Source organism: Arachis ipaensis, chromosome B9 (assembly GCF_059453495.1).
Source record: "Arachis ipaensis isolate K30076 ecotype BB chromosome B9, ASM5945349v1, whole genome shotgun sequence".
NCBI lineage: Eukaryota > Viridiplantae > Streptophyta > Magnoliopsida > Fabales > Fabaceae > Arachis > Arachis ipaensis.
Genome location: NC_142444.1, coordinates 140,626,806 through 140,651,621, shown reverse-complemented (window position 1 = coordinate 140,651,621; position 24,816 = coordinate 140,626,806). Strand labels below are relative to the sequence as shown.

The window sequence follows — 24,816 nt, the reverse complement described above, 5'->3', positions numbered from 1 at the left end:
TTCCCATGGTTCCTCATTAGGGAACTCCATGGAGGCCAGTGGACGTCCATTGAGGTCTTCCTCAGTGGAGATCACTGCCTCTTCCTCCTATCCAAGTTCGGCCGTGTGGGATGTGTTTATGGCCTTGCACTCTCCTTTTGGATTCTCCTCTGTATTGCTTGGAAGAGTACTAGGAGGGAGTTTAGTAACTTTCTTACTCAGTTGATCCACTTGTGCCTCCAAGTTTCTAATGGAGGACCTTGTTTCAATCATGAAACTTTGAGTGGTTTTAATTAGATCAGAGACTATGGTTGCTAAGTCAAATTGGCTCTGCTTAGGATTCTCTGTCTGCTGCTGAGAAGATGATGGAAAAGGCTTGCTATTGCTAAACCTGTTTCTTCCACCATTATTGTTGTTGAAGCCTTGTTGAGGCCTCTGTTGGTCCTTCCATGAGAGATTTGGGTGATTTCTCCACGAAGGATTATAGGTGTTTCCATAGGATTCTCCCATATAATTCACCTCTTCCATTGCTGGGTTCTCAGGATCATAAGCTTCTTCCTCAGATGAAGCCTCTTTAGTATTGCCTGTTGCTGCTTGCATTCCAGACAGACTCTGAGAAATCATATTGACTTGCTGAGTCAATATTTTGTTCTGAGCCAATATGGCATTCAGAGTGTCAATTTCAAGAACTCCTTTCTTCTGAGTTGTCCCATTATTCACAGGATTTCTTTCAGAAGTGTACATGAATTGGTTATTTGCAACCATTTCAATGAGTTCTTGAGCTTCTGCAGGCGTCTTCTTCAGATGAAGAGATCCTCCAGCAGAGCTGTCCAATGACATCTTGGACAGTTCAGACAGACCATCATAGAAGATACCTATGATGCTCCATTCTGAAAGCATGTCAGAAGGGCACTTTCTGATCAATTTCTTGTATCTTTTCCAAGCTTCATAGAGGGATTCACCTTCCTTCTGTCTGAAGGTTTGGACTTCCACTCTAAGCTTACTCAATTTTTGAGGTGGAAAGAACTTTGCCAAGAAGGCATTGACTAGCTTTTTCCAAGAGTTCAGGCTTTTCTTAGGTTGTGAATCCAACCATATCCTAGCTCTGTCTCTTACAGCAAAAGGGAAGAGCATAAGTCTGTAGACCTCAGGGTCAACCCCATTGGTCTTGACAGTGTCACAGATTTGCAAGAATTCAGCTAAGAACTGATGAAGATCTTCCAATGGAAGTCCATGAAACTTGCAATTCTGTTGCATTAGAGAAACTAATTGAGGCTTAAGTTCAAAATTGTTTGCTCCAATGGCAGGGATAGAGATGCTTCTCCCATAGAAGTCAGGAGTAGGTGCAGTAAAGTCACCAAGCACTTTCCTTGCATTGTTGGCATTGTTGTTGTTTTCGGCTGTCATGTCTTCTTCTTGTTTGAAGATTTCTGTTAGGTCCTTTTTAGCTTCTCTTAGCTTTCGCTTCAAGGTCCTTTCAAGTTCAGGATCAGCTTCAACAAGAATGCTTTTGTCTTTGTTCCTGCTCATATGAAAGATAAGAGAACAAGAAAGTATGGAATCCTCTATGTCACAGTATAGAGATTCCTTGAGGTGTCAGAGGAAAAGAAGAATAGAAGGAGAAGGTAGAAAGAGAAGAATTCGAACTTATCAAGAGGGATAGAGTTCGAATTGTTGATAGTGGAGGAGTGTTAGTCCTTAAATAGAAGGATGTGAGAAGAAGGAAAGAATTTTCGAAATTAAAGTAAAAAATTTTTGAAATACTTAAAAGAAATTTTGAAAATTTGATTGATGATTTTCGAAAATTAAGATTGGGAAGGAAATTAAGTGATTTTTGAAAAAGATTTTGAAATTAGAAATCAAAAAGATATGATTGAAAATTATTTTTAAGAAAAAATGTGATTGAAAATATATGATTGAGAAGAGATGATTGAAAATCAAATTAAAAAAAAGAAAGTTTTTAGAATTAAAGTGATTACTTGACTAACAAGAGATTAGAAGATATGATTCTAGAATTTAAAATTTAATCCTTTCTTAATAGGCAAGTAACAACTTGAAAATTTTGAATTAAATCATGAATTGGAGCAAGAATTTTCGAAAATAAAAAAAATGTAAAGAAATTGATTTTGAAAAGATATGATTGAAAAGATATGATTTGAAAAAGATTTGATTTTGAAAAATTATGAAAACTTGAAAAAAATATGAATTAAAAACAAAATCTTCCCTCTTGTGCCATCCTGGCGTTAAACGCCCAGAATGGTATCCATTCTGGCGTTTAACGCCCAAAACACTACCTTTTTGGGCGTTAAACGCCCAGCCAGGTACCCTGGCTGGCGTTTAAACGCCAGTTTTCCTTCTTCACTGGGCGTTTTGAATGCCCAGCTTTTTCTGTGTAATTCCTCTGCTGCATGTTCTGAATCTTCAATTCTCTGTATTATTGACTTGAAAAGATATATATAATTTTTTTTTTTGAATTTTTGATGATGAGAAACAACCAAAATGCAACTAAACATAGAAAACCAAGATCAAATAAACAATGCATGCAGGACACCAAACTTAGAAATTTTTCATATTAGAGACACTAACAAATGGAGAATGCATGTGAGAAATAACAAAAGACACTAAACAAGAGAATTTAAAGATTAGAGCAAGGAAATCATCAAGAACAACTTGAAGATCAATGAAGAACATGATGCATGTAATTTCGAAAATTAGAAGAATGCAATTGACACCAAACTTAAAATTAGACATTAGACTCAAACAAGAAACATAAAATATTTTTTATTTTAAGATTTTAAAATTTTTTTTTGGATTTTTTGAAAATTATATGGAAAAGAAAATAAGGATTTCAAAATTCTTAATATGAATTTCCAGGAATCATGCAATGTTAGTCTAAAGCTTTTAGTCTAAAAAGATTAGACATGGCTAGCTAAGCTTCAGCAGGACATTACATTCAATAGCTAAATTGATGAGGATCAATCAGCTTTTGTGATGATAAAAACATCACCTGAAACTCTAGAATTCATGCTTACGAACTCTGAAGAACAAAATAAAATAAAATTACCTAATTTAAGCAACAAGATGAACCGTCAGTTGTCCAAACTCGAACAATCCTCGGCAACGGTGCCAAAAACTTGGTGCACAAAATTGTGATCATCAATGGCGCCATCAACATGGTACGCATAATTGTAATCTCAACTCTTTATCACAACTCCGTACAACTAACCAGCAAGTGCACTGGGTCGTCCAAGTAATAAACCTTACGCGAGTAAGGGTCGATCCCACGGAGATTGTCGGCTTGAAGCAAGCTATGGTCATCTTGTAAATCTCAGTCAGGCGGATTCAAATGGTTATGGAGAATTGATAATTAAAAGAAAAACATAAAATAAAGATAGAGATACTTATGTAATTCATTGGTGGATTTCAGATAAGCGTATGAAGATGCTTTGTTCCTCCTGAACCTCTGCTTTCCCATTGCCTTCTCCCAATCACTCGTACTCCCTTCCATGGCAAGCTTATGTTGGGTTTCACCGTTGTCAATGGCTACCTCCCGTCCTCTCAGTGAAAATGGTCCTGATGCTCTGTCACAACATCGGCTAATCAGCTGTTGGTTCTCGATCATGTCGGAATAGGATCCATTGATCCTTTTGCGTCTGTCACACGCCCCACACTCGCGAGTTTGAAGCTCGTCACAGTCATCCCATCCCGGATCCTACTCGGAATACCACAGACAAGGTTTAGACTTTTCGGATCTCAAGAATGCTGCCAATTCATTCTCGCCTATACCATGAAGACTCTGATTTCATGGAATGGAGAGCTCGGTTGTCAGGCGAGGCACCCATGCGTCATGAACCAGAAGGCTAAGAGATACACACTCAATCGAAGGTAGAACGGAGGTGGTTGTCAGGCATGCGTTCATAGGTGAGAATGATGATGAGTGTCACTGATCATCACATTCATCAAGTTGAAGAACAAGTGATATCTTAGAGAAGAAGTAGGCGTGAATTGAATAGAAAAACAGTAGTAATTGCATTAATTCATGAGGAACAGCAAAGCTCCACACCTTAATCTATGGTGTGTAGAAACTCCACCGTTGAAAATACATAAGAACAAGTTCTAGGCATGGCCGTGAGGCCAGCCCCCAAAACGTGATCTAAGGTAGCATAAGACTAAACAAAGATGAAAATACAATAGCAAAAGATCCTATTTATAGATAACTAGTAGCCTAGGGTTTACAGAAATGAGTAAATGATGTAAAAATCTAATTCCGGGCCCACTTGGTGTGTGCTTGGGCTGAGCATTGAAGCTTCCATGTGTAGAGACTTTTCTTGGAGTTAAACGCCAGCTTTTGTGCCAGTTCCGACGTTAAACGCCAGAATTCTTGAGCTGACTTGGAATGCCTGTTTGGGCCATCAAATCTCGGGCAAAGTATGGACTATTATATATTGCTGGAAAGCCCAGGATGTCTACTTTCCAAAGCAATTAAGAGCGCGCCAATTGGGCTTCTGTAGCTCCAGAAAATCCACTTAGAATGTAGAGAGGTCAGAATCCAACAGCATCTGCAGTCCTTTTTCAGTCTCTGAATCAGGTTTTTGCTCAGGTCCCTCAATTTCAGCCAGAAAATACCTGAAATCATAGAAAAACACACAAACTCATAGTAAAGTCCAGAATTGTGATTTTTAATTAAAAACTAATAAAAACAAAATAAAAATTAACTAAAACATACTAAAAATATACTAAAAACAATGCCAAAAAGCATATAAATTATCCGCTCATCAGGAGGCCATGATCATGCTCTGAGTATCTGTGAGGCTCCATGAGAGCCCACTGTCAAGCTATTGACATTAAAGAAGCGCTTGTTGGGAGGCAACCCAATCTTTACTTATCTATGTTAAATTTCTATTTTTCATTGTTATTTTATGTTTTCTTTAGGATGATGATAATGTGGAGTCACAAAAACAAAAGCTAAAATAAAAAATAGCATTGAAAATAGCACACCCTGGAGGATGAGCTTACTGGCGTTTAAACGCCAGTAAGGGTAGTAGAATGGGCGTTAAACACCCAGTTTGGCACCATTCTGGGCGTTTAATGCCAGAAAAGGGCACCAAGCTGGCGTTTAACGCCAGAAAGGGAAGACAAGTTGGCGTTTAACGCCATAAAGGGGAGAAAAGCTGGCGTTAAATGCCAGAAAAGGGCAGCAACCTGGCGTTTAACGCCAGGATTGGCACTCAAAGGGGCGTTTACACGCCAAAATGGTGCAGGGATGAGAAATCCTTGACACCTCAAGATATGTGGACCCCACAGGATCCCCACCTACCTCAACTCTCTCTCTCTCTCTTCTTCACACCTTCCCATAACACCCTTCCCCAAATACCCCTCACCAATCACCTCCACCCACTCTTCCCCAAAAACCCCACCCACCTCACAATTCAAATTCAAATCCTTTTCCTCCCAAACCCAACCCCTAATACACGAACCCTACCCCTCTCTCCACTCCTATATAAACCTCTCATCCCTCCTTCATTTTCACACATCATAAACACTTCTTTCCCCCCTTGGCCGAACCACTCACACCTTTCTATCTCCTCTATTTTCTTCTTCTTCTTCTACTCCCTTCTTTCCTCTTTTGCTCGAGAACGAGCAAACCTTCTAAGTTTGGTATGGTAAAAGCGTTGCTTTTTGTTTTTCCATAACCATTTATGGCACCTAAGGGAAGGGAAGGGAAGGGAAGGCAAAAGCTTCCACCTCCGAGTCATGGGAGATGGAGAGATTCATCTTAAAGGTCCATCAAGACCACTTCTATGAAGTTGTGGCCAAGAAGAAGGTGATCCCTGAGGTCCCTTTCATGCTCAAAAGGAATGAGTATCCGGATATCCGATATGAGATTCGAAAAAGAGGTTGGGAAGTTCTCACTGGTGCGCAGAAATTGTGATTACACTTTAATTATGTAAAATTCATCGCTCTTTCTTTCCCTGGTAATGGCGCCAAAAACATGATGCCAATACCATGGTTCACAACTTCGCACAACTAACCAGCAAGTGCACTGGGTCGTCCAAGTAATACCTTACGTGAGTAAGGGTCGAATCCTACGGAGATTGTTGGTATGAAGCAAGCTATGGTCACCCTGTAAATCTCAGTCAGGCGGATATAAAATGGTAATGGGGTTTTCGAAAATAATTAATAAAACAGGGATAGAAATACTTATGTAAATCATTGGTGAGAATTTCAGATAAGCGAATAGAGATGCTTTCGTTCCTCTGAACCTCTGCTTTCCTGCTATCTTCACCCAATCAGTCTTACTCCTTTCCATGGCTGGCTTTATGTGATGCATCCCATTGTCAATGGCTACTTTCGGTCTTCTTTCGGGAAAATGATCCAAATGCCCTGTCACGGCACGGCTAATCGTCTAGAGGCATCACCCTTGTCAATGGTTACATCTTATCCTCTCAGTCAAAATGGTCAACGCACACTGTCACGGCACGGCTATTCATCTGTCGGTTCTCGATCATGCTGGAATAGGATTTACTATCCTTTTGCGTCTGTCACTACGCCCAGCACTCGCGAGTTTGAAGCTCGTCACAGTCATTCAATCCCTGAATCCTACTCGGAATACCACAGACAAGGTTTAGACTTTCCGGATTCTCATGAATGCCGCCATCAATCTAGCTTACACCACGAAGATTCTGATTAAGAGATCTAAGAGATACTCATTCAATCTAAGGTAGAACGGAAGTGGTTGTCAGGCACGCGTTCATAGGGAATGATGATGATTGTCACGTTCATCTCATTCAGGTTGAAGTGCGAATGAATATCTTAGAAGCGAAATAAGATGAATTGAATAGAAAACAGTAGTACTTTGTATTAATCCTTGAGGGACAGCAGAGCTCCACACCTTAATCTATGGAGTGTAGAAACTCTACCGTTGAAAATACATAAGTGAAAGGTCCAGGCATGGCCGAGAGGCCAGCCCCTCTGATCTAAGAACCAGGCGTCCAAAGATCAAAAGATAATCCAAAGATCAAAAGATTCAAAGATGTCTAATACAATAGTAAAAGGTCCTATTTATAATAAACTAGCTACTAGGGTTTACAAAAGTAAGTAATTGATGCATAAATCTACTTCCGGGGCCCACTTGGTGTGTGCTTGGGCTGAGCTTGAGTGTTACACGTGTAGAGGTCATTCCTGGAGTTGAACGCCACCTTTTGTGCCATTTTGGGCGTTGAACTCCACTTTGCAACTTGTTTCTGGCGCTGGACGCCAGAATTGGACAGAGTGGTGGCGTTGAACGCCAGTTTGCATCGTCTAAACTTGGGCAAAGTATAGACTATTATATATTTCTGGAAAGCCCTGGATGTCTACTTTCCAACGCAATTGGAAGCGCGCCATTTTGAGTTCTGTAGCTCCAGAAAATCTATTTTGAGTGCAGGGAGGTCAGAATCCAATAGCATCAGCAGTCCTTCTTCAACCTCTGAATCTGATTTTTGCTCAAATCCCTCAATTTCAGCCAGAAAATACCTGAAATCACAGAAAAACACACAAACTCATAGTAAAGTCCAGAAATGTGAATTTTACATAAAAAATAATGAAAACATCCCTAAAAGTAACTAGATCCTACTAAAAACATACTAAAAACAATGCCAAAAAGCGTATAAATTATCCGCTCATCACAACACCAAACTTAAATTGTTGCTTATCCCCAAGCAACTGAAAATCAAGTAGGATAAAAAGAAGAGAATATACTATAAATTCCAAACTATCAATGAAACAAAGCTTCAATCATATGAGCGGGACTTATAGCTTTTTGCCTTTTGAATAGTTTTGGCATCTCACTTTATCCATTGAGGTTCAGAATGATTGGCATCTATAGGAACTTCAGATTTCGAATAGTGTTATTGACTCTCCTAGTTCAGTATGATGATTCTTGAACACAGCTTCTTTATGAGTCTTGGCCGTGGCGCTAAGCACTTTGTTTTCCAGTATTACCACCGGATACATAAATGCCACAGACACATAATTGGGTGAACCTTTTCAGATTGTGACTCAGCTTTGCTAAAGTCCCCAATTAGAGGTGTCCAGGATTCTTAAGCACACTCTTTTTTTTTGCTTTGGACCTTGATTTTAACCGCTCAGTCTCAAGTTTTCACTTGACACCTTCACGCCACAAGCACATGGTTAGGGACAGCTTGGTTTAGCCGCTTAGACCAGGATTTTATTCCTTTAGGCCTTCCTATTCACTGATGCTCAAAGCCTTGGGATCCTTTTTATTTTCCTTGCCTTTTGGTTTTAAGGGTTATTGGCTTTTTGCTCTTGCCTCTTGGTTTTAAGAGCTTTGGCTTTTTCTGCTTGCTTTTTCTTTTTCTTTCTACTTTTTTTTTCGCCTATATTTTTTTTTTCTGCAAGCTTTGTTCCTTGCTGCTTTTTCTTGCTTCAAGAATCATTTTTATGATTTTTTAGATTATCAAATAACATGTCTCCTAGTCATCATTCTTTCAAGAGCCAACATATTTAACATTCATGAACAACAACTTCAAAAGACATATGCACTGTTCAAGCATTCATTCAAAAAACAAGAAGTATTGTCACCACATCAATATAATTAAACTAAGTTCAAGGTTAAATTCGAAACTCATGTACTTCTTGTTCTTTTGAATTCAAACATTTTTCATTTAAGAGAGGTGATGGATTCATAGGACATTCATAACCTTAAGGCATAGTTACTAAATACTAATGATCATGTAATGAAGACACAAATATGGATAAGCACTTAACATAGAGAAAACGAAAAATAGAGAAAGTAAGAACAAGGAATGAGTCCACCTTAGTGATGATGGCGTTTCCTTCTTGAGGAACCAATGATGTCCTTGAGCTCTTCTATGTCTCTTCCTTGTCTTTATTGCTCCTCCCTCATTGCTTTTTGATCTTCTCTTATTTCATGAAGGATGATGGAGTGCTCTTGATGTTCCACCCTTAATTGTCCCATGTTGGAACTTAATTCTCCTAGGGAGGTGTTGATTTGCTCCCAAAAATTTTGTGGAGGAAAGTGCATCCCTTGAGGTATCTCAGGGATTTCTTGATGATGAGCTTCTTCATGTGCCTGTTGAGATTCATGAATGTGCTCTCTTGTTTGCTCCATCCTTTTCTTAGTGATGGGCTTGTGAGATGAATCTTTCCATCTCCCATGGCTCAAAGGTGGAAGCATTTGTCTTCCCTTTCCTCTTTCTTGAGGTTTCTCTGGCCTTAGGTGCCATTAATGGTAATGGAAAAACAAAAAGCTTATGCTTGTACCACACCAAACTTAGAATATTGCTCGCCCTCGAGCAAGAGAAGAAAGAATAGATAAAGAAGAAGAAGATATGGAGGAGATAGAGGGATGTGTGTATGGATGTGAGTGGTGAATGGAAAATAGAAGGGATGACCATGAATGGAGAGAGAGAGGGTGAGGTGGGTGGGGATTCACAGATCCTGAGATGATCCTGTGGGGTCCACAGATCCTGAGGTGTCAAGGCATTTACATCCCTGCACCAATTTAGGCATGCAAAATGCCCTTGCACACAACTCTGGGCGTTCAGCGCCAGGTTGGTGCCCATTTTGGGCGTTCAATGCCCATTTGTTGCCCATTTCTGGCGTTGAACGCCAGAACCATGCTTGTTCTGGGCGTTCAGTGCTCAGACACTGCCCATTTTGGGCGTTCAGCGCCAGAACCATGCTCTGTTCTGGCGTTGAACGCCAGACAGATGCCTCCTCCAGGGTGTGATTTTTCTTCCGCTGTTTTTGATTCCGTTTTCAATTTTTATATTTATTTTGTGACTCTACTTGATCATGAACCTAATAAAACATGAAAAACAATGAAAATAAAGATTAGATAAATAAAAATTGGGTTGCCTCCCAACAAGCGCTTCTTTAATGTCAATAGCTTGACAGTGGACTCTCATGGAGCCTCACAGATGTTCAGAGCATTGTTGAGACTCCCCAACACCAAACTTAGAGTTTGGATATGGGAGTTCAACACCAAACTTAGAGTTTGGTTGTGGCCTCCCAACACCAAACTTAGAGTTTGACTGTGGGGGGCTCTAGTTAACTCTGTTTTGAGAGAAGCTTTTTCTGCTTCCTCTCCATGGATGCAGAGAGATATCCTTGAGTTGTAAACACAAGGTTGTCCTTATTTAATTGAAGGATCAATTCTCCTCTGTCCACATCAATCACAGCTCTTGCTGTGGCTAGGAAAGGCCTTCCTAGGATGATGGATTCATCCTCTTCCTTTCCAGTGTCTAGGACTATGAAATCACCAAGGATGTAAAGGCCTTCAACCTTTACTAACACGTCCTCTACTTGTCCATAAGCCTGTTTTCTTGAATTTTCTGCCATCTCTAATGAGATTTTATTGGCTTGTACCCCATAGATTCCCAGTTTCTCTATTACAGAGAGGGGCATGAGGTTTATTCCTGAGCCAAGGTCACACAGAGCCTTAAAGATCATGGTGCCTATGGTACAAGGTATTATGAACTTTCCAGGATCCTGTCTCTTCTGAGGCAATGTCAGTTGATCCAGATCACTTAGTTCATTGGTGAACAAGGGAGGTTCATCTTCCCAAGTCTCAATGCCAAATAATTTGGCATTCAGCTTCATGATTGCACCAAGGAACTTGGCAGCTTGCTCTTTAGTAACATCCTCATTCTCTTCAGAAGAGGAATACTCATCAGAGCTCATGAATGGCATAAGGAGGTTCAATGGAATCTCTATGGTCTCTAGATGAGCCTCAGAGTCCTTTGGTTCCTCAGAGGGAAGCTCCTTATTGATCACTGGACGTCCAGGAGGTCTTCCTCCTTGGGATTCACGTCCTCTCCTTCCCTTACAGGTTCGGCCATGATGCTTATGTCAATGGCCTTGCACTCTCCTTTTGGATTCTCTTCTGTATTGCTTGGGAGAGTACTAGGAGGGATTTCAGTGATCCTTTTACTCAGCTGGCCCACTTGTGCTTCCAAATTTCTGATGGAAGACCTTGTTTCATTCATGAAACTTACAGTGGCCTTAGATAGATCAGAGACTAAGTTTGCTAAGCTAGATGGATTCTGCTCAGAATTCTCTGTCTGTTGCTGAGTGGATGATGGAAAAGGTTTACTATTGTTAAACCTATTTCTTCCACCATTATTAAAGCCTTGTTGAGGCTTTTGATCATTCCATGAGAAATTTGGATGATTTCTCCATGATGAGTTATAGGTGTTTCCATAAGGTTCACCTAAGTAATTCACCTCTGCTATTGCAGGGTTCTCAGGATCATAAGCTTCTTCTTCAGAAGATGCCTCTTGAGTACTATTGGATGCAGCTTGCATTCCATTCAGACTCTGTGAAATCATATTGACTTACTGAGTCAATATTTTATTCTGAGCCAATATGGCATTCAGAGTATCAACTTCAAGAACTCCCTTCTTCATAGGCGTCCCATTACTCACAGGATTCCTCTCAGAAGTGTACATAAACTGGTTATTAGCAACCATGTCAATGAGTTCTTGAGCTTCTGCAGGCGTTTTCTTTAGGTGAATGGATCCACCTGCAGAAGTATCCAATGACATCTTTGATAGCTCAGATAAACCATCATAGAATATATCCAGGATGGTCCATTCTGAAAGCATGTCAGAAGGACACTTTTTGGTCAGTTCTTTGTATCTCTTCCAAGCTTCATAGAGGGATTCACCTTCTTTCTGTCTGAAGGTTTGAACATCCACTCTAAGCTTGCTCAGCTTTTGAGGAGGAAAGAACTTGGCTAAGAAAGCCTTGACCAGCTTATCCCAAGAGTTCAGGCTATCCTTAGGTTGAGAATCCAACCATACTCTAGCTCTGTCTCTTACAGCAAAAGGGAAAAGCATGAGCCTGTAGACTTCAGGATCTACTCCATTAGTCTTAACAGTATCACATATCTGCAAGAATTCAGTTAAGAACTGAAAAGGATCTTCAGATGGAAGTCCATGAAGCTTGCAGTTCTGCTGCATCAGAGAAACTAATTGAGGTTTCAGCTCAAAATTGTTTGCTCCAATGGCAGGAATGGAGATGCTTCTTCCATGTAAATTGGAATTAGGTGCAGTAAAGTCACCAAGCATTCTCCTTGCATTATTGTTGTTGGGTTCGGCTGCCATCTCCTTTACTTGTGCGAAATTTTCAATAAGGTTGTCTCTGAATTGTTGTAATTTAGCTTCTCTTAGTTTCCTCTTCAGAGTCCTTTCAGGTTCTAGATCAGCTTCAACAAGAATGCCTTTTTCCTTGTTCCTGCTCATAAGAAAGAGAAGAAAACAAGAAGAGAAGAGGAATCCTCTATGTCACAGTAAAGAGGTTCCTTATTGTTAGTAGAAGAAGAAAAGGAATATGGGTGAAGAAGAATGAAGAATCCAAACACAAGGGTAAGGATAGGAGCAGTGATGTGAGATGAAGAGAAGTGTTAGTAGATGAATAAATAAAATAGAAGGAGATGAGAGAGAAGGAAGATTTTCGAAAATAATTTTTGAAAAAGAGTTTGTGATTTTCAAAAATAGTTTTTGAAAAAGGTTAGTAATTTTCGAAAATAAAAAATCAAAAATTAAAATAATTAGTTAATTAAAAAGAAATTTTGAAAAAGAGGGAAGATATTTTCGAAAATGAGAGAGAGAGAGTTAGTTAGGTAGTTTTGAAAAAGATAAGAAACAAACAAAAAGTTAGTTAGTTAGTTGAAACAAATTTTGAAAATCAATTTTTTTGAAAAGATAAGAAGATAAGAAGTTAGAAAAGATATTTTGAAATCAAATTTTTGAAAAGGATAAGATAAGAAGATATTTTTGAAAAGATATGATTTGAAATTAGTTTTGAAAAATATTTGATTTTTAAAATCACAATTAATGACTTGATTCACAAGAAATCACAAAATATGATTCTAGAACTTAAAGTTTGAATCTTTCTTAACACGCAAGTAACAAACTTGAAATTTTTGAATCAAAACATTAATTGATGATAATATTTTCGAAAATTTGATGAAACATTAAGAAAAAGATTTTTGAAATTTTCGAAAATTACTAAGAAAAATGAAAAAGATTTGATTTTTGAAAAAGATTTTGAAAAAGATAAGATTTTTAAATTGAAAGTTTGATTTGACTCATAAGAAACAACTAGATTTTAAAAAGTTTTGAAAAAGTCAATCCAAATTTTCGAATTTTATGAGAGAAAAGAGGGAAAGATATTTTTTTGATTTTTGAATTTTTATAATGAGAGGAAAAACATGAAAATTATGCAATGCATGAAAGTTATGGATCAAAACAATGAATGTATGCAAGAATGCTATGAATGTCAAGATGAACACCAAGAACACTATGAAGATCATGATGAACATCAAGAACATATTTTTGAAAAATCTTTTAATGCAAAGAAAACATGCAAGACACCAAACTTAGAATTCTTTAATGCTTAGACATAAAGAATTCAGGAATGCATATGAAAAAAAACAAGAAAAGACACAAAATATGCAAATGCAAAGATCAAACAAGAAGACTTACCAAGAACAACTTGAAGATCATGAAGAACACTATGAATGCATGAATTTTCGAAAAATGCAAGATGCACATGCAATTGACACCAAACTTATAACATGACTCAAGACTCAAACAAGAAACACAAAAATATTTTTGATTTTTATGATTTTCTAATTTTTTTTGTATTTTTTTTCGAAAATTTTTTGAAAAAGAAAAATAAGGATTCCAAAATTTTTAATATGAATTCCAGGAATCTTATGCTCTTTAGTCTAAAGCTCCAATCAAAGGGTCAGGCATGGCTTAATAGCCAGCCAAGCTTTAGCATGTAACAGGTAGATTATGAATCAGCAGTAGGTGGATTAGCACCAACTAGCTTGCTCTTGATAACAAATTGGAAGCCTTAGTCCAAATGAATTTAGACATGGCTTTACAGCCAGCCAGGCTTCACATACTTCATGAAACACTAGAATTCATTCTTAAAAATTCTGAAGAAAAATATATTTTTGAAAACATTTTTATTTAAAAAAATATTTTTTTTGGAAAAAACGAAAAAAGAAGAAAATATTTTTGAAAACTTTTTTATTTAAAAAAAAATTTTTTTTTCAAAAACAAAGGAAAAATTTTTGAAAAATTTTTGAAAAGAAAACAAAAAGAAAATTACCCAATCTGAGCAACAAGATGAACCGTCAGCTGTCCAAACTCGAACAATCCCCGGCAACGGCGCCAAAAACTTGGTGCGCAGAAATTGTGATTACACTTTAATTATGTAAAATTCATCGCTCTTTCTTTCCCTGGTAATGGCGCCAAAAACATGATGCCAATACCATGGTTCACAACTTCGCACAACTAACCAGCAAGTGCACTGGGTCGTCCAAGTAATACCTTACGTGAGTAAGGGTCGAATCCCACGGAGATTGTTGGTATGAAGCAAGCTATGGTCACCCTGTAAATCTCAGTCAGGCGGATATAAAATGGTAATGGGGTTTTCGAAAATAATTAATAAAACAGGGATAGAAATACTTATGTAAATCATTGGTGAGAATTTCAGATAAGCGAATAGAGATGCTTTCGTTCCTCTGAACCTCTGCTTTCCTGCTATCTTCACCCAATCAGTCTTACTCCTTTCCATGGCTGGCTTTATGTGATGCATCCCATTGTCAATGGCTACTTTCGGTCTTCTTTCGGGAAAATGATCCAAATGCCCTGTCACGGCACGGCTAATCGTCTAGAGGCATCACCCTTGTCAATGGTTACATCTTATCCTCTCAGTGAAAATGGTCAACGCACACTGTCACGGCACGGCTATTCATCTGTCGGTTCTCGATCATGCTGGAATAGGATTTACTATCCTTTTGTGTCTGTCACTACGCCCAGCACTCGCGAGTTTGAAGCTCGTCACAGTCATTCAATCCCTGAATCCTACTCGGAATACCACAGACAAGGTTTAGACTTTTCGGATTCTCATGAATGCCGCCATCAATCTAGCTTACACCACGAAGATTCTGATTAAGAGATCTAAGAGATACTCATTCAATCTAAGGTAGAACGGAAGTGGTTGTCAGGCACGCGTTCATAGGGAATGATGATGATTGTCACGTTCATCTCATTCAGGTTGAAGTGCGAATGAATATCTTAGAAGCGAAATAAGATGAATTGAATAGAAAACAGTAGTACTTTACATTAATCCTTGAGGGACAGCAGAGCTCCACACCTTAATCTATGGAGCGTAGAAACTCTACCGTTGAAAATACATAAGTGAAAGGTCCAGGCATGGCCGAGAGGCCAGCCCCTCTGTTCTAAGAACCAGGCGTCCAAAGATCAAAAGATAATCCAAAGATCAAAAGATTCAAAGATGTCTAATACAATAGTAAAAGGTCCTATTTATAATAAACTAGCTACTAGGGTTTACAGAAGTAAGTAATTGATGCATAAATCCACTTCCGGGGCCCACTTGGTGTGTGCTTGGGCTGAGCTTGAGTGTTACACGTGTAGAGGTCATTCCTGGAGTTGAACGCCACCTTTTGTGCCATTTTGGGCGTTGAACTCCACTTTGCAACTTGTTTCTGGCGCTGGATGCCAAATTGGACAGAGTGTTGGCGTTGAACGCCAGTTTGCGTCATCTAAACTTGGGCAAAGTATAGACTATTATATATTGCTGAAAAGCCCTGGATGTCTACTTTCCAACGCAATTGGAAGCGCGCCATTTTGAGTTCTGTAGCTCCAGAAAATCCATTTTGAGTGCAGGGAGGTCAGAATCCAACAGCATCAGCAGTCCTTCTTCAACCTCTGAATCTGATTTTTGCTCAAGTCCCTCAATTTCAGCTAGAAAATACCTGAAATCACAGAAAAACACACAAACTCATAGTAAAGTCCAGAAATGTGAATTTTACATAAAAACTAATGAAAACATCCCTAAAAGTAACTAGATCCTACTAAAAACATACTAAAAACAATGCCAAAAAGTGTATAAATTATCCGCTCATCACTCACCAACCCCATTCAACAAGTCAGAATCTTAATGGTTCAAGAGTTCTATGCTAATGCATGGGTCACCAAAATCCATGATCAAAGTGTGAACCCGAATCCAAAGAATTGGCTTACAATGGTTCGGGGAAAATACTTAGATTTCAGTCCGGAAAATGTAAGGTTAGCATTCAACTTGCCAATGATGCAAGGAGATGCACGCCCCTACACTAGAAGGATCAACTTTGATCAAAGGTTGGACCAAGTCTTCATGGACATATGTGTGGAAGGAGCTCAGTGGATAAGAGATTCCAAAGGCAAGCCGGGTCAATTGAGAAGGCATGACCTTAAACTCGTGGCTAGAGGATGGTTGGAATTCATCCAACGCTCCATCATTCCTACTAGCAACCGATCCGAAGTGATTATAGATCGGGCTATCATGATCCATAGCATCATGATTGGAGAGGAAGTAGAAGTTCATAAGGTCATATCTCTAGAACTCTACAAAGTGGCTGACAAAACCTCCACTTTGGCAAGGTTAGCCTTCCTTCATCTCATCTGTCACCTATGAAATTTAGCTGGAGTTGTCATAGGAGAAGACACCCTCATTGAAGAGGACAAGCCCATCACTAAAAAGAGGATGGAAAAAATAAGAGAGCTCACTTATGGACCTCAACAAGAGCATGAGGAAGTCCCTCATCAAGAAATTCCTGAGATGCCTTAAGGGATGCATTTTCCTCCACACAACTATTGGGAGCAACTCAACACCTCTTTGGGAGATTTGAGTTCCAATATGGAGCAACTAAAGATAGAGCACCAAGAGCACTCCATTATTCTCCATGAAATTAGAGAGGATCAAATAGCCAAGAGGGAAGAGCAACAAAGGCAAGGAAGAGACATAGAGGAGCTCAAGCGTTCCATTGGATCTTCAAGAGGAAGAACTAGCCGCCATCACTAAGGTGGACCCGTTCTTTGATTCCCTTGTTCTTATCTTTCTGTTTTTCTGATTTTTATGCTTTATGTGCTATCTATGTTTGCATCTTCATTACATGATCATTAGTGTCTAGTGCCTATGCTTTAAAGTTATGAATGTCCTATGAATCCTTCACCTCTCTTAAATGAAAAAAAAATGTGTTTTCTGAAAAAGAAAAAGAAGTACATGAATTTCGAATTTTAAAATAGTTTAATTATTTTGATGTGGTGGCAATACTTTTTGTTTTCTGAATGAACGCTTGAACAATGCATATTTTTTATAGTGAAGTTTATGAATGTTAAATCTGTTGGCTCTTGAAAGAATAATAAAAAAGGAGAAATGTTATTGATAATCTAAAAAATCAAAATTGATTCTTGAAGCAAGAAAAAGCAGTGAATAGAAAAAAAATATTATATGCGAAAAAAAAAAGAGAAAAAGAAAAAGTAAGCAGAAAAAGCCTATAACCCTTTAAACCAAAAGGCAAGGGTAAAAAGGATCCAAGGCTTTGAGCATTAATGGATAGGAGGGCCTAAAGGAATACAATCCTGGCCTAAGCGGCTAAACCAAGCTGTCCCTAACCATGTGCTTGTGGCGTGAAGGTGTCAAGTGAAAAGCTTGAGACTGAGCGGTTAAAGTCGTGGTCCAAAGCAAAAAAGAGTGTGCTTAAGAGCTCTGAACACCTCTAATTGGGGACTCTAGCAAAGCTGAGTCACAATCTGAAAAGGTTCACCCAGTTATATGTCTGTGGCATTTATGTATCTGGTGGTAATACTAGAAAACAAAATGCTTAGGGTCACCGCCAAGACTCATAAGTAACTGTGTTTAAGAATCAACATATTGAACTAGGAGAATCAATAACACTATCTGAATTCTGAGTTCCTATAGAAGCCAATCATTCTGAACTTCAAAGGATAAAGTGAGATGCCAAAACTGTTCAGAAGCAAAAAGCTAATAACCCCGCTCATCTAATTAAGATTGATCTTCATAGATGTTTTTGGAATTTATTATATATTCTCTTCTTTTTATCCTATTTTGTTTTTAGTTGCTTGGGGACAAGCAACAATTTAAGTTTTGGTGTTGTGATGAGCGGATAATTTATACGCTTTTTGGCACTATTTTTACATAGTTTTTAGTATGTTTTAGTTAGTTTTTAGTATATTTTTATTAGTTTTTGAATAAAAATCACATTTCTGGACTTTACTATGAGTTTGTGTATTTTTCTGTGATTTCAGGTATTTTCTGGCTGAAATTGAGTGACCTGAGCAAAAATCTGATTCAGAGGCTGAAAAAGGATTACAGATGCTGTTGGATTCTGACCTCCCTGCACTCGAAGTGGATTTTCTGGAGCTACAGAAGCCCGATTGGCGTGCTCTCAATTGCGTTGGAAAGTAGACATCCTGGGCTTTCCAGAAATATTTAATAGTCCATACTTTTTCTGAGATTTGATGGCCCAAACTGGCGTTCAAAGTCAACCCAAAGAATTCTGGCGTAAAACACCAGAACTGGCACTAAAACCAGCGTTTAACGCCCAAACTGACACAAAAGCTGGCGTTTAACTCCAAGAGAAGCCTATAAACGTGAAAGCTTTAATGCTCAGCCCAAGCACACACCAAGTGGGCCCCAGAAGTGGATTTCTACATCATTTACTTATTTCTGTAAACCCTAGGCTACTAGTTCATTATAAATAGGACCTTTTACTATTGTATTTTCATCTTTTGATCTTTAGATCATCTTTGAGACTATCTTTGGATCACTTTTGATCTCTTGATCACGTTTTGGGAGCTGGCCATTCCGCCATGCCTGGACCTTCATCACTTTTGTATTTTCAACGGTAAAGTTTCTACACATCATAGATTAAGGTGTGGAGCTCTGCTGTTCCTCATGAATCAATGCAAAGTACTATTGTTTTTCTATTCAATTCATGCTTATTCTTGTTCTAATATATTCTCTCGTACTTCAACCTGATGGATATGATGATCCGTGACACTCATCATCATCCTCCCTTATGAACGCGTGACTAACAACCACATCCGTTCTATCTGCAAGAGCTTGAGTGTGTATCTCTTGGGTTCCTGGTTCACGACGCATGATTGCCTCTCCTGAAAATAGAGACTTTCAATTCCATGAAATCAGAGTCTTCGTGGTATAAGCTAGAATCAATTGGCAACATTGATGAGCGTATAATTTATACGCTTTTTGGCATTGTTTTTACATAGTTTTTAGTATGATTTAATTAGTTTTTAGTATATTTTTATTATTTTTTAATTAAAAATCACATTTCTGGACTTTACTATGAGTTTTTGTATTTTTCTGTGATTTCAGGTAATTTCTGGCTGAAATTGAGAGACTTGAGCAAAAATCTGATTCAGAGGCTGAAGAAGGACTGCAGATGCTGTTGGATTCTGACCTCCCTGCACTCAAAGTGGATTTTCTGGAGCTACAGGAGTCCAAATGGTGCATTCTCAACTGCGTTGGAAAGTAGACATCCAGGGCTTTCCAGAAATATATAATAGTTTATACTTTGCACGAGTTTAGATGACGCAAACTGGCATTTAATGCCAGCTTTCTGCCCTATTCTGGCGTTAAATGCCAGAAACAAGTTGCAAAGCAGAGTTAAACGCCAGAAACAAGTTACAAACTGGCGTTCAACTCCAAGGAAGACCTCTAATGCTCAGCCCAAACACACACCAAGTGGGCCCCAGAAGTGGATTTCTACATCATTTACTTATCTCTGTAAACCCTAGTAGCTAGTTTACTATAAATAGGACTTTTTACTATTGTATTTACATCTTTGGATCATCTTTGGAGATCTTTGATCAGTTTTATGCTATCTTAGACTTTTATGGAGGCTGGCCAGTCGGCCATGCCTGGACCTTCATCACTTATGTATTTTCAACGGTAGAGTTTCTACACACCATAGACTAAGGTGTGGAGCTCTGCTGTTTCTCATGAATTAATGCAAAGTACTATTGTTTTTCTATTCAACTCAAGCCTATTTCTTCTCTAAGATATTCATTCTCACACAAGACCATGATGAATGTGATGATCATGTGACGCTCATCATCATTCTCACTTATGAATGCGTGCCTGACAACCACTTCCGTTCTACATGCAAACAAGCTTGAATGTGTATCTCTTAGCCTTCTGATCTACGATCAGAGTCTTCGTGGTATAGGCTAGCATTATTGGCGGCCATTCTTGAGATCCGAAAAGTCTAAACCTTGTCTGTGGTATTCCGAGTAGGATCTGGGAAGGGATGACTGTGACGAGCTTCAAGCTCGCGAGTGCTGGGCGTAGTGACAGACGCAAAAGGATTACTGATTCCTATTCCAGCAGGATCGAGAACCGACAGATGATTAGCCATGCGGTGACAGCGCATTTTGGACCATTTTCACTGAGAGGATGGGATGTAACCATTAAGAACGGTGATGCCCAACATACAGCTTACCATGGAAAGGAGTATGAAGGATTGGATGAAAGCAGTAGGAAAGCGGAGATTCAGAAGGAACTAAGCATCTCTATACGCTTATCTGAAATTCTCACCAATGAATTACATAAGTATCTCTATCTTTATTTTACGTTTTATTTATCTTTTAATTATTAAAACTCTATAACCATTTGAATCCGCCTGACTGAGATTAGCAAGATGACCATAGCTTGCTTCAAGCCGACAATCTCCGTGGGATCGACCCTTACTCACGTAAGGTTTATTACTTGGACGACCCAGTACACTTGTTGGTTAGTTGTGCGAAGTTGTGAAGAAGAACTAAGATTATGAACGTGCGTATTAAGTTTTTAGCGCTGTTACCAAGGAATGAACGATCACGATTTCGTGCACCAAGTTTTTGGCGCCGTTGCCGGGGATTGTTCGAGTTTGGACAACTGACGGTTCATCTTGTTGCTTAGATTAGGTAATTTTATTTTAATTTTAAGCTTTTTGTTTTTATTATTCTTATTTTCAAAAAAAATTTAATAAAATCATAAAAACAAAAAATTTGATGTTTCTTGTTTGAGTCTAGTGTCAATTTTTAAGTTTGGTGTCAATTGCATGCTTTTAATTTTTCTTTAAAATTTTGAAAACTCATGCATGTGTTCTTCATGATCTTCAAGTTGTTCTTCATGATCTTCAAGTTGTTCTTGATGATCTTCTTTAATTTTTCATGTTTTGTTTCTTTTCTTGTTTTTCATATACATTTTCAATTTGTTAGTGTCTAAACATTGAAAATTTCTAAGTTTGGTGTCTTGTATGTTTGTCTTCTCTAAAAAGTTTTCAAAAATAAGTTCTTGATGTTCATCTTGACATTTAAAGTGTTCTTGGTGTTCATCTTGACATTCAAAGTGTTCTTGCATGCATTGTGTGTTTTGATTCATAATTTTTATGTTATGTGTCATTTTTGTATTTTTCTCTTTCCTCATTAAAATTCAAAAATCAAAAAAATATCTTTCCCTTTTTATCTCATAAATTTTCGAAAATTTGATTTGGCTTTTTCAAAACTTTTTAAAATTTAGTTGTTTCTTATGAGTCAAATCAAATTTTCAATTTAAAAATTCTATCTTTTTCAAACCTTTTTCAAAAATCAAATCTTTTTCATTTTTTTCTTTCATAATTTCAAAAATTTCAAAATTTATTTTCAAAATCTTTTTCTTATTTCTATTTCATATTTTCGAAATTAATGCTAACAATTAATGTGATTGATTCAAAAATTTCAAGTTTGTTACTTGCCTAGTAAGAAAGGTCCAATCTTTAAACTCTAGAATCATATCTTTTTGTTTCTTGTTAGTCGAGTAATAAACTTTAATTTCAAAAATCAAATCTTTTTAAATTTCTTTTTCAAATCTTTTTCAAAATAAATTTCAATCACATCTTTTTCAAAATCAATTTCAAAATCTTTTCTAACTTCTTATCTCTTCAAAATTGATTTTCAAATCTTTTTCAAATTAATCTTATCTTTTTGTTTGATTCTTATCTTTTTCAAAACTACCTAACTAATCTCTCTCTAATTTTCAAAAACCCCTCCCCTCTTTTTCAAAATTCTTTTTTAATTAACTAATTGTTTTAAATTTTAATTTAATTTAATTTCATTTTTCTTCTTAAAATTTTTGAATTTTAACTTTAATTTTTATTTTTAATTAATTTTCGGATTCTTCCATCTTTCATCCCCTTCTATTTATTTATTTATCTACTAACACTTCTCTTCCACCCACCCCATCTTCCTCTCTGTGTTCGAGTTTTTCTCTTCCCCTTCTTTTATTCTCTTCTTCTTCTACTTACATAAGGAATCTCTATACTGTGACATAGAGGATTCCATATTTTCTTTTGTGTTCTCTTCTTTTTCATATGAGCAGGAGCAAGGATAAGAACATTCTTGTTGAAGCCGATCCTGAACCTGAAAGGACTCTGAAGAGGAAGCTAAGGAAAGCTAAAGCACAACTCTCTGGAGAAAATCTGACAGAAATTTTCGAAAAAGAAGGAGACATGGCCGAAAATAATAACAATGCAAGGAAGATGATTGGTGACTTTACTGCACCAAATTCCAACTTACATGGAAGAAGCATCTCAATCCCTACATTGGAGCAAACAATTTTGAGCTAAAGCCTCAATTAGTTTCTCTGATGCAACAGAACTGCAAGTTTCATGGACTTCCATCAGAAGATCCTTTTCAGTTCTTAACTGAATTCTTGCAGATCTGTGACACTGTTAAGACCAATGGGGTTGATCCCGAGGTCTACAGGCTTATGCTTTTCCCATTTGCTGTAAGAGACAGAGCTAGAATATGGTTAGACTCTCAACCTAAAGATAGCCTGAACTCTTGGGATAAGCTGGTCACGGCTTTCTTAGCCAAGTTCTTTCCTCCTCAAAAGCTTAGCAAGCTTAGAGTGGATGTTCAAACCTTCAAATAGAAATAAGGTGAATCCCTCTATGAAGCTTGGGAGAGGTACAAGCAACTGACCAAAAAGTGTCCTTCTGACATGCTTTCAGAATGGACCATCCTGGATATCTTCTATGATGGTCTGTCTGAATTATCTAAGATGTCATTGGACCATTCTGCAGGTGGATCCATTCACCTAAAGAAAACATCTGCAGAAGCTCAGGGACTCATTGACATGGTTGCAAATAACCAGTTCATGTACACTTCTGAAAGGAATCCTGTGAGTAATGGGACGCCTCAGAGGAAGGGAGTTCTTGAAATTGATGCTTTGAATGCCATATTGGCTCAGAATAAAATATTGACTCAACAAGTCAATATGATTTCTCAGAGTCTGAATGGATTGCAAGCTGCATCCTACAGTACTAAAGAGGCATCTTCTGAAGAAGAGGCTTATGATCCTGAGAACCCTGTAATAGCAGAGGTGAATTACATGGGAGAACCCTATGGAAACACCTATAATCCCTCATGGAGAAATCATCCAAATTTCTCAAGGAAGGATCAACAAAAGCCTCAACAAGGCTTTAATAATGGTGGAAGAAACAGGTTTAGCAATAGCAAGCCTTTCCCATCATCCACTCAGCAACAGACAGAAAATTCTGAGCAGAGTCCATCTAGCTTAGCAAATATAGTCTCTGATCTATCTAAGGCCACTTTAAGTTTCATGAATGAAACAAGGTCCTCCATTAGAAATTTGGAGGCACAAGTGGGCCAGGTGAGTAAAAGAGTCACTGAAACCCCTCCTAGTACTCTCCCAAGCAATACAGAAGAGAATCCAAAAAAAGAGTGCAAGGCCATTACCTTACTTGGTGTGGCCGAACCCAAAGAGGAGGAGGAGGACGTGAATCCTAGTGAGGAAGACCTCCTGGGACGTTCAATGACCAATAAGGAGTTTCCCTTTAAGGAACCAAAGGAATCTGAGGCTCATCTAGAGACCATAGAGATTCCATTGAACCTCCTTATACCATTCATGAGCTCTGATGACTATTCATCTTCTGAAGAAGATGAAGACATTGTTCAAGGGCAAGTTGCCTAGTATGTAGGAGCAATCATGAAGCTGAATGCCAAATTATTTGGTAATGAGACTTGGGAGGATGAATCTTCATTGCTCATCAAGGAACTAAATGCCTTGGTTCAGCAAACTCTACCTTAAAAGAAACAAGATCCTGGTAAATTCCTAATTCCCTGTAACATAGGCACCATGACCTTTGAGAGGGCTCTGTGTGACATGGGGTCAGGAATAAACTTAATGTCACTCTCTGTAATGGAGAAACTAGGAATCTTTGAGGTACAGGCTGCCAAGTTTTCATTAGAGACAGCAGACAAATCCATGAAATAGGCTTATGGACTAGTAGAGGACGTGTTAGTAAAGGTTGAAGGCCTTTACATCCCTGCTGATTTCATAATCCTAGACATTGGAAAGGATGAGGATAAATCCATCATCCTTGGAAGACCCTTCCTAGCCACAGCAAAAGCTGTGATTGATGTGGACAGATGAGAGTTGGTCCTTCAACTGAATGAGGACTACCTTGTATTTAAGACTCAAGGTTCTCCTTCTGTAACCATGGAGAGGAAGCATGAAAAGCTTCTCTCACTGCAGAGTCAACCAAAGCCCCCACAGTCAAACTCTAAGTTTGGTGTTGGGAGGCCACAACCAAACTCTAAGTTTGGTGTTGAACCCCCACATTCAAACTCTAAGTTTGGTGTTGGGAGGTCCCAACAATGCTCTGAACATCTCCCTTTCTCCATCATGGACCTAAGTGGAAATGAACAGTCCAGAAGGACTCTGGAGTCATATGCTAATCCCACTACTGCTTCATATGGGAGTAGTATCTATATACCCTCCATCGGAGTCAGTAGCTTCGAGTTGAATCCTCAGCTCATTATCATGGTGCAGCAAAGTTGCCAGTATTCCGGTCTTTCACAGGAAGAACCTACAGAGTTTCTGGCACAGTTTTTACAAATTGCTGACACAGTACATGAT

The 24,816-nt window shown here is 38.3% G+C and overlaps 2 non-coding genes across 2 annotated transcripts; both read left to right on the top strand.

The window, feature by feature from the left end:
* Nucleotides 1–873: 873 nt before the first annotated feature.
* Nucleotides 874–981, top strand: LOC148546576 (small nucleolar RNA R71). Its single transcript, XR_015900819.1, has one exon. It is a non-coding gene; the product is annotated as a small nucleolar RNA R71 (small nucleolar RNA).
* A 10,622-nt stretch (nt 982–11,603) lies between these two features.
* LOC148546575 (small nucleolar RNA R71) lies at nt 11,604–11,711 on the top strand. The gene has a single exon (XR_015900545.1). It is a non-coding gene; the product is annotated as a small nucleolar RNA R71 (small nucleolar RNA).
* Nucleotides 11,712–24,816: the final 13,105 nt, after the last annotated feature.